Raw genomic sequence first — 17,112 nt, 5'->3', positions numbered from 1 at the left:
TGGTTCATAGGTGTTTACTAAGCAAAGTCTGGGGGGGGGGTTTTAACGGATATACACAATATACAGGCTTATATAGCCCGAGTGGCCATTACCGGCATTACAGCACACCTGGGGCTCTTAAAGGCACATACACTACAGTTACGCTCAGCTGAGCTCAATGAGCGTGACGCAAAAGCTATCGGCCGCTCCGAGCCATCAGGGAATCTATGCGATAATACCGCTCCTACGCCGTAAGGGGATGCATCGCACGCCAGTCTGATTGGCAGTGATGGGTTGTAATGAGCCAAAACTTCCTTGGACGTGATCAAGCCTTTGCATTTATGGAAGGCACGTTTACAGTCTTCGCTCTGTTTCCAATTTACTCCCGTTTGTAGCAGTTCGTTAAGAGGGTGCAGAACAGTTGACAAGTTCGGTAAAAATTTATGATAGTAATTTATCAATCCCAGGAACGACCTTAATTGTGAGACATTTTCAGGTGCTGGGGCTTTTATGACCGCTTCAATTTTTTCAGGTAACTTATGCAACCCTTCTTCGTTAATTATGTGGCCACAATATGATATTTGTTTCTGGAAAAATTCGCACTTGGGGCGATTTGCTTGAAGGCCCCGTTCTCTGAGCCTAGTGAGCACCTGCTCCAAATTGGCAAGGTGCTCGTTGTTGTTTTCTCCTGTTACAAGGATGTCGTCTAGGTAGCATTGAGTCCCCGGAATCCCTTGCAGGACTTGCTCCATAGCTCTTTGCCAGATAGCTGGAGCTGATGCTACTCCGAAAACCAGTCGATTGTACTGGTACAGGCCTTTGTGTGTGTTTATCATGAGATACTTTTTAGAGGCCTCCTCAACCTCCACCTGTAGATATGCCTGTGCCAAGTCAATTTTGGTGAAACGTTTCCCTCCGGATAGTGAGGCGAAAATATCTTCTATCCTCGGAAGAGGATACTGTACCGTGTGAAGGACCGGGTTTACAGTCACCCTGAAGTCCCCACAGATGCGAATTTTTCTCTGTTCTTCAGCTTTATCATTATTCAACGTTTTCTTCATGACCGGGACGATGGGTGTTGCCCACTCGCTCCAATCTATCTTGGATAACACGCCTGCCTTTTCCAAATTCTCCAGCTCTGCCTCGACTGCTGGACGAATTGCGTATGGCACCGGCCTTGCCTTAAAAAACTTGGGAATTGCCGTATCTTCCACTTTTATTGAGGCGGTGATGCCTTTCAAGGTTCCTAGTTCCTGTTGAAACACTTCTTTGGCGTTGGCCAAGATGTCTTTTAATCGTTCAGGTATGACGTCATCATCATTTTTTTTCTTACTGGTCACCGTCAGTGCCTGAATGGAGTGCCAGTCTAAACGTATCTTCCTGATCCATTCACGTCCCAACAGCGGTGGACCACCATCTTGTAGAACGTATAAATACAACTTCTGTATTTCCTTGCCGTTGTATACAACAGGCACCCTTATTTTCCCTCTGGGGCATACTTTCTGCCACGTATATGTTTTCAAGATAATGGATGTGTCTTTCAAAGGTATATGCGGAAATAGCCGCTCGTAATCCCGTCAACTTATGACAGTCAGAGCTGATCCTGTATCTAGCTCCATTTTAACTGGGGACCCCGCTATCATGAGGGTAACCCAAATGGTCTGGTAATCTTCTTTGGCAATTACATTATGTAATTTGAGACAGCTTAGTCTCTTGTTTCCGGAGTCGCTATTGCTCTTCTGGTCTTCGGAGCTACTGTCCGTCATCATTTGTACTTTTCTGTACTTTTCCTTATTGATTTTTTTTTTGTCAGTGGATTTTTTGTTTCCAGATCAGCATACACGTGCAATGTGTCCCATCTTCCCGCATTGCCTGCATGCTTTGTCCTTGAACCAGCAGTCTCTCTGGTCATGGGTGGATCTGCCGCAGCGATAACATCTCTTGAAACCCTGTGTCATTTCATGGGTGCCGAAGTCCTGTGGCTTTTGCTGTATCTCTGCAGCTCCTCTTGCTGCTGCTTCGTATGATACAGCCACACTGAAAGCCTTGTCCAGTGTTAAATCTTTCTCAGAAAGTAGCCTTTTCTGTGTTCCTTCACTTAGGAGACCGCAGACGAATTTGTCTCGAAGAGAATCTGCCAGTCCTGCCCCGAATTGGCAGTGCTTAGCCAGCTTTCTTAATTCTTGTGCTGATTCCTCCTGAAGAATTTGAATCGTTCCGCTATCAGCAGCGGTGTTGGGTTTAAGTGCTCCTGTAGGGTATCAACAATCTCTTTAAAATTCTTGTCCATCGGTTTGGCTGGAGTGATTAAGTTTCGTAACAGCCCGTATGTCCTTGCGCCCATTAGATTTAGAAGTACCGATGCCTTTTTATCATCCTCTATTTCATTCGCTGTGCAATATACCTCCACTCTTTCCACATATGTGGTCCAATCCTCTACATCACTATCGAAAGCAGTAATATTGCCAGTCTTAGGCATCCTGAAAAAAAAATGGCGCCTCCCGCGCTTTCCTTTCTTCCCTGCCGAGAAAAAATGGCGCCTCCCGCGCTTTCCCGCCGCTGCTGCTGCTGACAACGCTGTTCTCCGCGGTTCTTATTTATACAGATATTTTTAATAGTTGGAGACTCGTTCCCGCTGGACTCTCTGGGACTTTTCCCTCCCTCTGCTTGGTCCGAATGCCGACCTGCTTTGCAGCGCTGGCCGTCTCCCGAGTGCTCCACCCTCCGTCTCTGTTTGCCTCCGCCTTCGCTGCTCGGCCCCGCTGCAGAGCCAGCCGATCGAGCCCCAGCCCGCCGCCCAGGAAGGATTATTGCAGTACCTGCCACCAGCCCGGCTAGCTGGTGAAACCAGAGTTTTTTCTTTTTTTTTCCTTCGACCTTCGTCTGAGGAATCGATCTCCTTGAGGTGCTGCCGAATTGCAGGTAAGTCCGTTTCCAATTCATCGCCACTGTTGTATCCGTGTGTTAATGGAGACACGGAATGCAGGAGCTCGTTTAACAGGTGTTTACTGAACAAAGTCTGGAGGTGAACTAAAAGATACAAGACACTATACAGGCTTATATAGCCCGAGTGGCCACTACCGGCATTACAGTACACAGGGGCTCTTAAAGGCACATACACCACACAGCGGAAATAGTTTCTCTCTATCTACCCTATCTGTTCCCCTTAATATCTTGAAAACTTCGATCAGATTACTCCTTAACCTGCTAAATTCTAGGGAATACAACCCTAATTTGTGTAATCTCTCCTTGTAATTTAACCCTTGAAGTCCTGGTATCATTCTGGTAAACCTACGCTGCACTCCCTCCAAGGCCAATATATCCTTCCTAAGGTGTGGTGCCCAGAGCTGCTCACAGTGCTCCAGGTGTGGTCTAAACAGGGCTTTGTACAACTGCAGCATAACCTCTACCCCCTTGTACTCTAGTCCTCTAGATATAAAGGCCAGTATTCCATTAGCCTTTTTGATTATTTTCTGTACCTGATCATGACATTTTAATGATCGATGTACCTGGACCCCCAAGTCTCTTTGGACCTCCACTGGTTTTATCTTTTCAACATTTAGAAAGTACCCTGTTCTATCCTTTTTTAGGTCCAAAGTGGACGACCTCACATTTGCTTACCTTGAAATCCACCCCTGCCACAGTACTGAAACGGCTCTCATCAAAGTCACAAATGACATCCTTTGTGACTGTGACAAAGGTAAACTATTCCTCCTCATCCTTCTTGACTTGCCTGCAGCCTTTGACACGGTTGACCACTCCACCCTTCTCCAACAACTCTCCACCGTCGTCCAGCTGGGTGGGACTGCACTCGCCTGGTTCCATTCTTATCGATCTAATCGTAGCCAGAGAATCACCTGCAACGGCTTCTCTTCCCGCTCCCACATCGTTACCTCTGGTGTCCCCCAAGGATCTATCCTTGGCCCCCTCCTATTTCTCATCTACAGGCTGCCCCTTGGCGACATCATCCGAAAACACAGCGTCAGTTTCCACATGTACGCTGACGACACCCAGCTCTACCTCACTACTTCTCTCGACCTCTCCACAGTGTCTAAATTGTCAGACTGCTTGTCCGACATAGAGTTCTGGATGAGCAGAAATTTTCTCTAATTAAATATTGGGAAGACCGAAGCCTTTGTTTTCGGTCCCTGCCACAAACTCCGTTCCCTAACCACTGACTCCATCACTCTCCTTAACATCCGTCTGAGGCTGAACCAGACTGTTCGCAACCTTGGTGTCATATTTGACCCTGAAATGAGCTGCCGACCACATATCCGTAACACTTCCGTAACATCGCCTGTCTCCGCCCTTGCCTCAGCTTTCCTGGCTGGCCTCCCACATTCCACCCTACGTAAATATGACGTCATCCAAAACTCGGTTGCCCGTGTCCTAACTCGCACCAAGTCCCGTTCACCCATCAACCCTGTGCTCGCTGACCTACATTGGCTCCCGTTTAAGCAACGCCTCGATTTCAAAATTCTCATCCTTGTTTTCAAATCCCTCCATGGCCTCGCCCCTCCCTATCTCTGAAATCTCCTTCAGCCCCACAACCCCCCGAGATATCTGCACTCCTCTGAATCTGCCCTCTTGAGTATCCCTGATTATAATCGCTCAACCATTGGCGGCCGTGCCTTCAGCTGCCGAGGCCCTAAGCTCTGGAATTCCCTCCCTAAACCTCTCCGCCGCTCTACCTCTCTTTCCCCCTTGAAGACTCTCCTTAAAACCTCCCTCTTTGACCCAGCTTTTGGTCACCTGCCCTAATTTATCCTTATGTGGCTCGGTGTCAAATATTTTGTCTTATAACACTCCTGTGCAGCACCTTGGGACGTTTTACTACGTTAAAGGTGCTATATGATATACCTATCAATTCATCCAATGAAAAGCGACGAGTTAAGAAAGTAACTATAGGTTTTTATTGGCTAAATAACAGAGCCCACCCTCGTGGGTGATCGGATCCAACAAGGAGGAATACCAGCCAGTCGACCACCTTTATACCTGGGCAAGTAGGTGGAGCCATGGGCGGAGTCAGCAGTGGTCAGCCCAGGTATAACAGCGTGACAAGAGGCGACCTCGTGTAGTGATACAACAGTGTAAACAGTGATAACCATAGTGTAACGATATAACAGTGATAACCATAGTGTAACGATAGTGAACGATAAAAGTGGTTTACCACATTCACCCCTTGTTTAGATTTGAGTCCGGCGGGGTGAAGTATACTACCAGTTCGGGTATGTCAGTCTGTCCGGGGGCCTCGTAAGTCTTTCTGATCGGCGCAGCAGCGGCGGCGGTGTTGCAGTCTCCGGTGTTAATGCTGGTGTCTGCGTGGTTGACGAAGGCTCATGGGGTTCCGGCATGCCGTCTACCTGAGCTGGATTTGGGGGGGTGGTGGGGGGTAACGGTGGTGTCTCAGGGGTGCCCGAGGGTGCAAGGTCTCGTAAGGAGACTGTGTCCTCCCGCCCGTCTGGGTATGCCACGTAGGCGTACTGGGGGTTGGCGTGCAGGAGGACCACCCTCTCGACCAGGGGGTCCGTTTTATGGGCCCTCACATGCTTTCGCAGTAAGACGGGCCCCGGAGAGGTCAGCCAAGTTGGCAGCGTGGTTCCCGTAGTCGATTTCCTGGGGAAAACAAACATTCGTTCATGGGGGGTGGCGTTAATGGCAGTGCAAAGCAGTGACCGGATGGAATGCAGCGCTGCCGGGAGGACTTCCTGCCAGCGAGAGGTTGGGAGGCCCTTAGACTTTAAGGCTAAGAGAACGGCCTTCCAGACAGTCGCGTTCTCTCTTTCCACCTGGCCGTTCCCTCGGGGGTTGTAGCTGGTGGTCCTGCTTGCAGCGATACCTCTCGCTAATAGGAACTGGTGAAGTTCCTCGCTCATGAAGGAGGAGCCCCGGTCGCTATGTATATAGTTCGGGAACCCAAACAAGGCGATGAGGTCGTTCAGGCATTTGATGACCGTGGTGCTGGTCATGTCTGGGCAGGGGAAGGCAAAGGGGAAACGGGAGTACTCATCAATGATGCTGAGGAAGTACACATTATGGTCAGAGGACGGGAGGGGCCCCTTAAAATCGATGCTCAAGCACTCGAAGGGGCGGGTGGCCTTGATCAGGCTTGCTCTGTCCGGCCTAAAGAAATGCGGTTTGCATTCGGCACAGGTTTGGCAGTTCCTGGTCATGGTCCTGACCTCCTCGATGGAGTATGGCAGGTTGCGGGCCTTAATGAAGTGGTAAAGTCTGGTGACCCCGGGGTGGCAGAGGTCGTTGTGGAGGGTCTGCAGTCTATCAGTTTGCACGTTGGCGCATTTACTTCGTGATAGAGCATCTGGGGGTTCGTTCAGTTTACCAGGCCGGTACAAGATATCATAATCATAGGTGGAGAGCTCGATTCTCCACCTCAAGATCTTGTCGTTCTTGATTTTGCCCCTCAGCTTGTTATTAAACATAAAAGCGACCGAACGCTGGTCGGTGAGGAGGGTAAATCGTTTGCCTGCCAGGTAATGCCTCCAGCGTCGTACAGCCTCCACGATCGCCTGGGCCTCCTTCTCGACCGAAGAGTGTCGGATCTCAGGGCCCTGGAGGGTCCTTGAGAAGAAGGCCACCGGTCTCCCCTCCTGGTTGAGGGTTGCGGCTAAGGCGAAGTCGGATGCATCGCTCTCCACTTGGAAAGGGATAGACTCATCCACCGCGTGCATTGTGGCCTTAGCAATGTCTCCCTTAATGAGGGAGAAGGCTGCGCACGCTTCTGCCGTCAGGGGGAAGGAGGTGGACTTCATGAGGGGTCTGGCTTTGTCCGCATAATTTGGCACCCATTGGGCAGTGGGGGAGGGGAAGCTCCATGAGGGGGCGCATTCTTTCGGGGTCGGGGCCGATGACTCCGTTCTCTACTACGCAGCCGAGGATGGCAAGGCGCGAGGTGTTAAACACACATTTCTTCTTATTGTAGGTGAGGTTCAGCCGTTGGGCCGTACAGAGGAATCTTTCCAGATTAACATCGTGGTCCTGCCGGTCGCGGCCGCAGATGGTGACGTTATCTAGATAGGGGAACGTGGCGTGCAGCTCATTCTGGTCAACCATCCGATCCATCTCCCTTTGGAAGACCGAAACCCCATTGGTGACGCCGAAGGGAACCCTAAGGAAGTGGTAGAGGCGGCCGTTCGCCTCGAAGGCTGTATACTGGCGGTCCTCAGGGCGGATAGGGAGTTGGTGATAGGCCGACTTAAGGTCGATGGTGGAGAATACCCGGTACTGCGCAATCTGATTGACCATATCAGATATGCGGGGAAGGGGGTATGCGTCCAGCTGGGTGTACCGGTTTATGGTTTGGCTGTAGTCGATGACTAGGCGGTTTTCATCGCCGGTCTTAACGACTACGACCTGGGCACGCCAGGGGCTGTTGCTCCTCTCGATGATGCCCTCCTTCAGGAGACGCTGCACCTCACAGCTAATAAAAGCTCTGTCCCCGGCGCTGTACCGCCTGCTCTTGGTGGCGACGGGTTTACAGTCGCGGGTGAGGTTAGCGAACAGGGAGGGGGGCGGGACCTTGAGGGTGGATAGGCCGCAGGTGGTATGCGGTGGGCGGTTTAAAGGCTGCTGGTTGTCGACTGTGAGTGGGGGGAGGGGTCCACCGTATGCCAAGGTGACACTTTGCAGGTGGGATTGGAAGTCCAGCCCTAGTAGGATGGCAGCGCAGAGCTGGGGCAGGACGAGGAGTTTAAAATTTTTATACTCCGTGCCCCTAACCGACAGGGTCACAATACAGTAGCCGCTGATATCTGTAGAATGGGACCTCGATGCCATCGAGATCCGGTTGCGCGTTGGCCGGACAGTGAGGGAGTAGTGGCTCACCGTGTCTGGATGTATGAAACTCTCCGTGCTTCCACTGTCGAACAGGCAGGTCGTGGCATGGCCGTTTACTTTGATGTCCATCATGGACTTGGACAGGTGATGCGGGCGAGCTTGGTCCAGTGTGACGGAGGCTAGTGTATGGCTGAGCGAGCTGCTGTAGTCTGCGGGTGAGGCAGTGGTCGGGTCTGGCGACAAGGTGGCGGTCGACTGTGGTGGACAAAATGGCGGCGCCCACGAGGTTAAATAAGATGGCTGCCCCCACAACTCACATGAGGCATTGCTGGTGTCGGTTGCCTTGATCAAAGATGGCCGCCCCCACGACTCACACGAGGGGATACTGGCATCTGTGGCCTGGATGAAAGATGGCCGCCCCCACAATTCGCATGAGGCACTGCTGGCGTCTGTGGCTCTCCCCCTGCAGGCCTTAGCGAAGTGGCCTTTCTTCTGGCAATGGGAGCAAGTCGCGTTTCTCGCAGGGCAGCGCGTCCTCGGGTGTTTCGCCTGGCCACAGAAGAAGCAGCCGGCGGCCCGATCGCGGGGGTCCGATGTTGCAGCCGGTACCGGGGGTGGCGGTCCCGATCGGTTCTGGGACGCCGACGCTGAGGTAGGTCCCGGAGGCGGCGTTGCGAGGGGTATTGCGGCCGGGGTCGGGCCGGAGTCCCAGGGTCGCGCAGTACAGTACCTGGAATACGCCTCGAGGTCCCGATGGGCCACTTCCAGGGAGCGGGCGAGGGCTGCAGCTGTGTTCAGGTCGAGGTCCTTTGATTCTAGCAGTCTTTGCCGTGAGTAGTCGGACCGAAGGCCTTTCACGAAGGCATCGCGGATATTCTCTTCAGTATTTTCTGCAGCCGTTACCGCTTTAAAGTCACAGTCCCTGCCGAGTGTTTGTAGCGCCCGTAAAAATTCATATACAGACTCTCCTGGCTGTTGCGGGCGGGATCTTAGGAGGTGTCTGGCATACATAGAATTTACCGGGCTCCGGTACTGCTGTTTCAGCAGGTTGATGGCGGCCTCGTATGTAGTAAGGTCCTGTATGAGTGCGAATACTTTAGGGCTCACTTGGGCGGTCAGCACTCTTAGTTTGGATCTCTGAGGCACGCCGGATTCTCCCAGGTAGGATTCGAAACAGCTCAGCCAGTGTTTGAAGTCGAGGGCTGAGTTTGCTGCCTGTGGGTTTAGATCCAGGTACGGCGGTCGGAGGGCTCGCAGCCAGGCCGGCTGCTGTGGCTGTTGTAGCTGGGCGTCTGACTGGTCTGACGGTTCGTTAGACATTTTTAAAATTTAGCCAATAAAATTGATATACCTATCAATTCATCCAATGAAAAGCGACGAGTTAAGAAAGTAACTATAGGTTTTTATTGGCTAAATAACAGAGCCCACCCTCGTGGGTGATCGGATCCAACAAGGAGGAATACCAGCCAGTCGACCACCTTTATACCTGGGCAAGTAGGTGGAGCCATGGGCGGAGTCAGCAGTGGTCAGCCCAGGTATAACAGCGTGACAAGAGGCGACCTCGTGTAGTGATACAACAGTGTAAACAGTGATAACCATAGTGTAACAATATAACAGTGATAACCATAGTGTAACGATAGTGAACGATAAAAGTGGTTTACCACACTATATAAATACAAGTTGTTGCTGTTGTTTGCCACAGTTTTGCCCATTCACTTAACCTATCAATATCCCACTATTTAAGAAAGGAGAGAAAGAGAAAACAGGGAACTGTAGACCAGTTAGCCTGACATCAGTCGTAGGTAAAATGCTAGAATCTATTACTAAGGACATGATAACTGGACAGTTAGAAAGTAATAATAGGATTGAGCAGAGTCAACAAGGATTTATGAAAGGAAAATCGTGTTTGGCAAATCTGTTTGAGTTTTTTGAGGTTGTAGCGAGAAGGATAGATAAGGGGGAACCAGTGGATGTAGCATATTTGGATTTTCAGAAGACATTCGATGAGGTGCCACAAAAGAGTTTATTAAACAAAATTAGGGCTCATGGGATTGGGGGTTATATACTAGCATCGATTGAGGATTGCTTAATGGACAGAAAACAGAGAGTAGTAATAAACGGGTCATTTTGGGTTGGCAGGCTGTAACTAGTGGGGTACCGCAAGGATCAGTGCTTGGGCCTCAGCTATTCACAATCTACATCAATGATTTGGATGAGGGGACCAAATGTAATATATCCAAGTTTGCTGATGATACAAAGCTGAGTGGGAATGTAAGTTGTGAGGAGGATGCAAGGAGGCTTCAAGGGGATATAGGCAGGCTAAGTGAGTGGGCAAGAACATGGCAAATGGAATATAATGTGGAGAAATGTGAAGTTATCCACTTTGGTAGGAAAAATAGAAAAGCAGAGTATTTCTTAAATGGTGAGAGATTGGGAAATGTTGGTGTTCAGAAGGACCTGGGTGTCGTACATGATTCGCTGAAAGTTAACATGCAGGTGCAGCAAGCAATTAGGAAAGCAAATGGTATGTTGGCCTTTATTACAAAAGGATTTGAATAGAAGAGTAAAGAAGTCTTACTGCAATTATACCTTCTCCTTAGGCAGTCCCTCGGAACCGAGGATGACTTGCTTCCACATTAAAAATGAGTTCGCAGGTGACTGATGAGTTCAACGCGGGACCTACAATCTCTGTCACAGGTGGGGCAGATGGTGGTTGAAGGGGCGGGTGGGTGGGGTGCTTGGGTTGACGTGCGCTCCTTCTGCTGTTTGCGCTTGGCTTCCGCTTGCTCCCGGCGAAGAGACTCGAGGTGTTCGGCGCCTTCCCGAATGCTTCTCCTTCACTTTGTGCGGTCTTGGGCCAGGGATTCCCAGGTGTCGGTGGGGATGTTGCACTTTTTCAAGGAGGCTTTGAGGGTGTCCTTGAAGCGTTTCCTCTGCCCACCTGGGGCTCTCTTGCCGTGTCGGAGCTCCGAGTAGAGCGCTTGTTTTGGGAGTCTCGTATCAGGCATGCGGACGATGTGACCCGTCCATCGGAGCTGATCGAGCGTGGTCAAAGCTTCGATGCTGGGGATGTTGGCCTGAGCGAGAACACTGACGTTGGTGCGCCTATCCTGCTAATGGGTTTCCAGGATCTTGCGGAGGCAGCGTTGGTGGTACCTCTCCAGTGCTTTGAGGTGCCTGCTGTACATGGTCCATGTCTCTGAGGCATACAGGAGGGCAGGTATTACTACTGCTCTGTAGATCATGAGCTTAGTGCCGGGTTTGAGGTCCTGGTCTTCAAACACTCTCTTCCCCAGGCGACCGAAGGCTGCACTGGCGCACTGAAGGCGGTGTTGGACTTTGTCATCGACATCTGCCCTTGTTGACAGTAGGCTCCTGAGGTATGGAAAGTGTGGTGTATGTGCCTTTAAGAGCCCCTGTGTACTGTAATGCCGGTAGTGGCCACTCGGGCTATATAAACCTATATAGTGTCTTGTATCTGTTAGTTCACCTCCAGACCTTGTCCAGTAAACACCTGTAAACCAATTCCTGCATTCCGTGTCTCCATTAACACATGGATACAACAGTGGCGACGAATTGGAAACGGACTTACCTGCAATTCGGCAGCACCTCAAGGAGATCGATTCCTCAGATGAAGGAAGAAGAAAAAAAAGGAAAAACTGTGGTTTCACCAGTTAGCCGGGCTGGTGGCAGGTACTGCAATAATCCTTCCTGGGCGGCGGGCTGGAGCTCGATCAGCTGGCTCTACAGCGGGGCCAAGCAGTGAAGGCGCAGGCAAATAGAGACGAAGGGTGGAGCACTCGGGAGACGGCCAGCTCTGCAAAGCAGGTCGGCGTTCGGACCACGCAGAGGGAGGGGAAAGTCCCAGAGAGTCCGGCGGGAACAAGTCTCCGACTATTAAAAATATTTGTATAATTAAAAACCGCGGAGAACAGCATTGTCAGCAGCAACAGCGGTGGGAAAGCGCGGGAGGCGCCATTTTTTTTCAGCAAGGAAGAAAGGAAAGCGCGGGAGACGCCATTTTTTTTCTGCAGGGAAGAAAGGAAAGCGCGGGAGGTGCCATTTTTTTTTCAGGATGCCTAAGACTGGCAATATTACTGCTTTCGATGGTGATGTAGAGGATTGGACCACATGTGGAAAGAGTGGAGGTATATTGCACAGCAAATGAAATAGAGGATGATAAAAAGGCGTCAGTACTCCTAAATCTAATGGGCACAAAGACATACGGGCTGTTACGAAACTTAATCACTCCAGCCAAACCGATGGACAAGAATTTTAAGGAAATTGTTGATACCCTACAGGAGCACTTAAACCCAACACCGCTGCTGATAGCGGAACGGTTCAAATTCTTCAGGAGGAATCAGCACAAGAATGAAAGTAACGCTGATTACCTCACCGAATTAAGGAAGCTATCAAAGCACTGCCAATTCAGAGCAGGACTGGCAGATTCTCTTCGAGACAAATTCGTCTGCGGTCTCCTAAGTGAAGGAACACAGAAAAGGCTACTTTCTGAGAAAGATTTAACACTGGACAAGGCTTTCAGTATGACTGTATCATACGAAGCAGCAGCAAGAGGAGCTGCAGAGATACAGCAAAAGCCACAGGATTTCGGCACCCATGAAATGACACAGGGTTTCGAGAGATGTTATCAGTGCAGCAGATCCACCCATGACCAGAGGGACTGCTGGTTCAAGGACAAAGCATGCAGGAAATGCGGAAAGATGGGACACATGGCACGTGTATGCCGATCTGGAAACAAAAAATCCACTGACAAAAAAAAAATCAATAAAGAAAAGTACAAAAAGGTACAAATGATGATGGACAGTCGCTCCGAAGACCAGAAGAGCGATAGCGACTCCGGAAACAAGAGACTAAGCTGTCTCAAATTACATAATGTAATTGCCAAAGAAGATTACCAGACCATTTGGGTTACCCTCACGATAGCAGGGTCCCCAGTTAAAATGGAGCTAGATACAGGATCAGCTCTGACCGTCATAAGTCGACAGGATTACGAGCGGCTATTTCCGCATATACCCTTGAAAGACACATCCATTATCTTAAAAACATATACGGGGCAGAAAGTATACCCCAGAGGGAAAATAAGGGTGCCTGTTGTATACAACGGCAAGGAAATACAGAAGTTGTATTTATACGTTCTGCAAAATGGTGTCCCACCGCTGTTGGGACGTGAATGGATCAGAAAGATACGTTTAGACTGGCACTCCATTCAGGCACTGACGGTGACCAGTAAGAAAAAAAATGATGATGACGTCATACCTGAACGATTGAAAGACATCTTGGCCAATGCCAAAGAAGTGTTCCAACAGGAACTAGGAGCCTTGAAAGGCGTCACCACCTCAATAAAGGTGGAAGATGCGGCAATTCCCAAGTTTTTTAAGGCAAGGCCGGTGCCATACGCAATTCGTCCAGCAGTCGAGGCAGAGCTGGAGAATTTGGAAAGGACAGGCGTGTTATCCAAGATAGATTGGAGCGAGTGGGCAACACCCATCGTCCCGGTCATGAAGAAAACTTTGAATAATGATAAATCTGAAGAACAGAGAAAAATTTGCATTTGTGGGGACTTCAAGGTGACTGTAAACCCGGTCCTTCACACGGTACAGTATCCTCTTCCAAGGATAGAAGATATTTTCGCCTCACTATCCGGAGGGAAACGTTTCACAAAAATTGACTTGGCACAGGCATATCTACAGATGGAGGTTGAGGAGGCCTCTAAAAAGTATCTCACAATAAACACACACAAAGGCCTGTACCAGTACAATCGACTGGTTTTCGGAGTAGCATCAGCTCCAGCTATCTGGCAAAGAGCTATGGAACAAGTCCTGCAAGGGATTCCTGGGACTCAATGCTACCTAGACAACATCCTTGTAACAGGAGAAAACAACAACGAGCACCTTGCCAATTTGGAGCAGGTGCTCACTAGGCTGAGAGAACGGGGCCTACGAGCAAACCGCCCCAAGTGTGAATTTTTCCAGAAACAAATATCATATTGTGGCCACATAATTAACGAAGAAGGGTTGCATAATTCCCCTGAAAAAATTGAAGTGGTCACAAAAGCCCCAGCACCTGAAAATGTCTCACAATTAAGGTCATTCCTGGGATTGGTAAATTACTATCATAAATTTTTACCGAACTTCTCAACTGTTCTGCACCCTCTTAACGAACTGCTACAAACGGGAGTAATTTGGGAATGGAGCGAGGAATGTAAATGTGCCTTCCATAAATGTAAAGGCTTGATCACATCCAAGGAAGTTTTGGCTCATTACAACCCATCACTGCCAATCAGACTGGCGTGCGATGCATCCCCTTACGGCGTAGGAGCGGTTTATCGCATAGATTCCCTGATGGCTCGGAGCGGCCGATAGCTTTTGCGTCACGCTCATTGAACTCAGCTGACCGTAACTATGCCCAGATCGACAGGGAAGCACTCAGCCTGGTATGGGGAGTGAAGAAATTCAACCATTACCTACACGGACAAAAATTTACCTTGTTGACTGACCATCAACCCCTCGTCTCCATATTCAACCCTAAAAAGGGCGTTCCCATTATGACAGCACAAAGGCTACAGAGGTGGTCCCTTTTCCTAGGGGCACACCGATATGACATAGAATACAAAGGATCAAAACAGCATGGAAATGCTGACGGTTTATCGCGCCTACCGTTGCCAACGGTAGAAGAAGCACCTACAGTGGACCCAGTGGAAATGTTCCACTCTACCATAGTAGATTGTCTACCAGTAACAAATTCTGCCATTGAAAAGGAAACGAGAAATGACCCGACTCTCTCATGAATCTACGATTTAACGGTAAAGGGATGGCCAGCACATGGCGAACCACTGTTGCCAGCATTCTCGCAAAGAAGGGAACAGCTGTCAGTGTGCCGAGGAACCTTGATGTGTGGATCCAGAGTGGTGATTCCACCCAAACTCCAGGATAAAGTGCTAAAGGAGCTTCACGAGGGGCATCTGGGTGGAGTGAAAATGAAGAACCTAGCCAGAGCGTTTGTGTGGTGGCCAGGTATCGATGGAGACATCGAAGAAATGACCAAGGGCTGTCTTGGATGCCAGAAGGTCCAAAACGCCCCACCACAAGCCCCTCTACATCCATGGGAGTGGCCCTCATCTCCATGGCAAAGGGTACACATCGACTTTGCTGGTCCATTTATGGACTCAATGTTCTTAATCGCGGTTGACGCACACTCCAAGTGGCCGGAGGTAATAAAGATGTCCTCCACCACCACGGAAAAAACCATCACAGTATTAAGGACCATATTTGCCAGGAATGGGCTGCCTGAACAGATCTGTTCTGATAATGGACCACAATTTGTGTCTGAAGAATTCAGAAAGTTCTTAAAAAACAATGGGGTTAAGCACTATACATCCGCCCCATACCATCCCGCCACCAATGGATTGGCTGAAAGGTTTGTCCAGACCTTCAAGAAGGCCATAAAGGCTATGGGTAATGAAGGCATTAATCTACAGCATAAAGTAGATAACTTCTTGTTTGCCTACAGGAATGCAACACATATGGTTACAAACCAAACTCCTGCCATGATGTTTTTCAATAGAAGACTAAGATGCCGGCTGGATTTGATCAAGCCAAACATCAGAAGGGATGTAGAGAACCAGCAATTTCAAGGCATGAATGAAAGGCCAACTAGAACCTTCCAGATAGGTCAACAAGTTTTGGCCCGGGACTACCGTACCGAGAAATGGCAGCCTGGAACTATTTGCACACGACTAGGACCACTGATGTATACCGTGGACATTGGAGAAAGCATAATAAGGCGCCATGCTGACCAGATCATAGAGTCATCCGAAAAGGGACAACCTACACCACCACTCTATACGCCTAATGATGAAGCAGAGATACCCATAGTATCTACCTCCGATCCGGTGATACTGGAACCAGATGAACCCGACACTGGCATTCAAGCCGAATCGACCTTGCCAAAAGAACCTACTACACCACCGAAAACTACTACACCACCGAAAACTACTACACCACCGAGGCGTTATCCGGACCGAGTCAGGAAGCCTCCAGAGAGACTAACTTATAATTGATTAACTGCAGCAAATGTTTAGATTATTGCTCTTGTACACATGTTAATAACAATTACTTAAAATGTTATGTACTGGTTATCTAAAAGGGGAGGAATTGTGGTGTATGTGCCTTTAAGAGCCCCTGTGTACTGTAATGCCGGTAGTGGCCACTCGGGCTATATAAACCTGTATAGTGTCTTGTATCTGTCAGTTCACCTCCAGACCTTGTCCAGTAAACACCTGTAAACCGACTCCTGCATTCCGTGTCTCCATTAACACACGGATACAACAGAAAGTGGTCCACGTTGTCCAAGGCCTTGTCGTGGATTTTGATAATTGGGGGGCAGTACTGTGTGGCGGTGGCAGGTTGGTAGAGGACCTTTGTCTTGCGGATGTTTAGTGTAAGGCCCATGCTTTCGTACACTTCGGTGAAGGTATTAACGATGGTTTGGAGTTCGACCTCCGAGTGTGCGCAGACGCAAGCGTCATCTGCATACTGTAATTCGACGACAGAGGAAGGGACGAACTTGGATCTGGACTGGAGGTGACAGAGGTTGAACAGTTTCCCGTTTGTTCTGTAAATTAGCTCCACTCCAGTGGGGAACTTACTGAGGGTGAGATGGAGCATTGCCGCAAGGAAGATCGAGAAGAGCGTTGGTGCGATGACACAGCCTTGTTTGACCCCGGTCCGTACATGAATTGGGTCTGTGGTGGAACTGTTGGTCAGGATCACGACTTGCATGTCGTCGTGAAGCAGGCGGAGGATGGTGACAAACTTTTGAGGGCAGTCGAATTTGAGGAGGACACTCCATAATCCCTCACGGTTGACAGTGTCAAAGGCCTTTGTGAGGTCAAAGAAGGCCATGTACAGTCGTTGGCGCTGTTCCCTGCCTTTCTCTTGTAATTGGCGCGAGGTGAAGATCATGTCCATTGTGCCCCTTAGTGGGCGGAATCCGCATTGCGACTCTGGGAGGAGCTCTTCAGCCACTGGGAGAAGCGATTGAGGAGGATTCTTGCGATGACTTTCCCTGTGGCAGACAGCAGGGAAACTCCTCTGTAATTACCGCAATCGGACTTGTCACCTTTCTTGAAGATGGTCACAATTACGGCGTCTCTGAGATCCCCTGGCATGCTCTCCTCCTTCCAGATAAGAGAAATGAGTTCATGAATTTGCGCCAGTAGTGCTTCTCCGCCATGCTTTAGCGCCTCGGCAGGGATTCCATCTGCTCCTGAGGCCTTGTTGTTCTTCAGTTGTCGGATGGTCTTTTCAATCTCATGCC

The 17,112-nt window shown here is 49.6% G+C and overlaps 1 protein-coding gene across 1 annotated transcript in view; it reads left to right on the top strand.

Annotated features, from left to right (window-relative positions):
* LOC147115412 (putative G protein-coupled receptor 160) overlaps positions 1 to 17,112 on the top strand; it is an 82,894-nt gene that overhangs the window by 39,642 nt on the left and 26,140 nt on the right. The window lies entirely within an intron of this gene.

Source organism: Somniosus microcephalus, chromosome 6 (assembly GCF_052327205.1).
Source record: "Somniosus microcephalus isolate GS21.2 chromosome 6, FLI_Smic_1.0, whole genome shotgun sequence".
NCBI lineage: Eukaryota > Metazoa > Chordata > Chondrichthyes > Squaliformes > Somniosidae > Somniosus > Somniosus microcephalus.
This window is presented reverse-complemented; position numbering and strand designations above follow the sequence as displayed.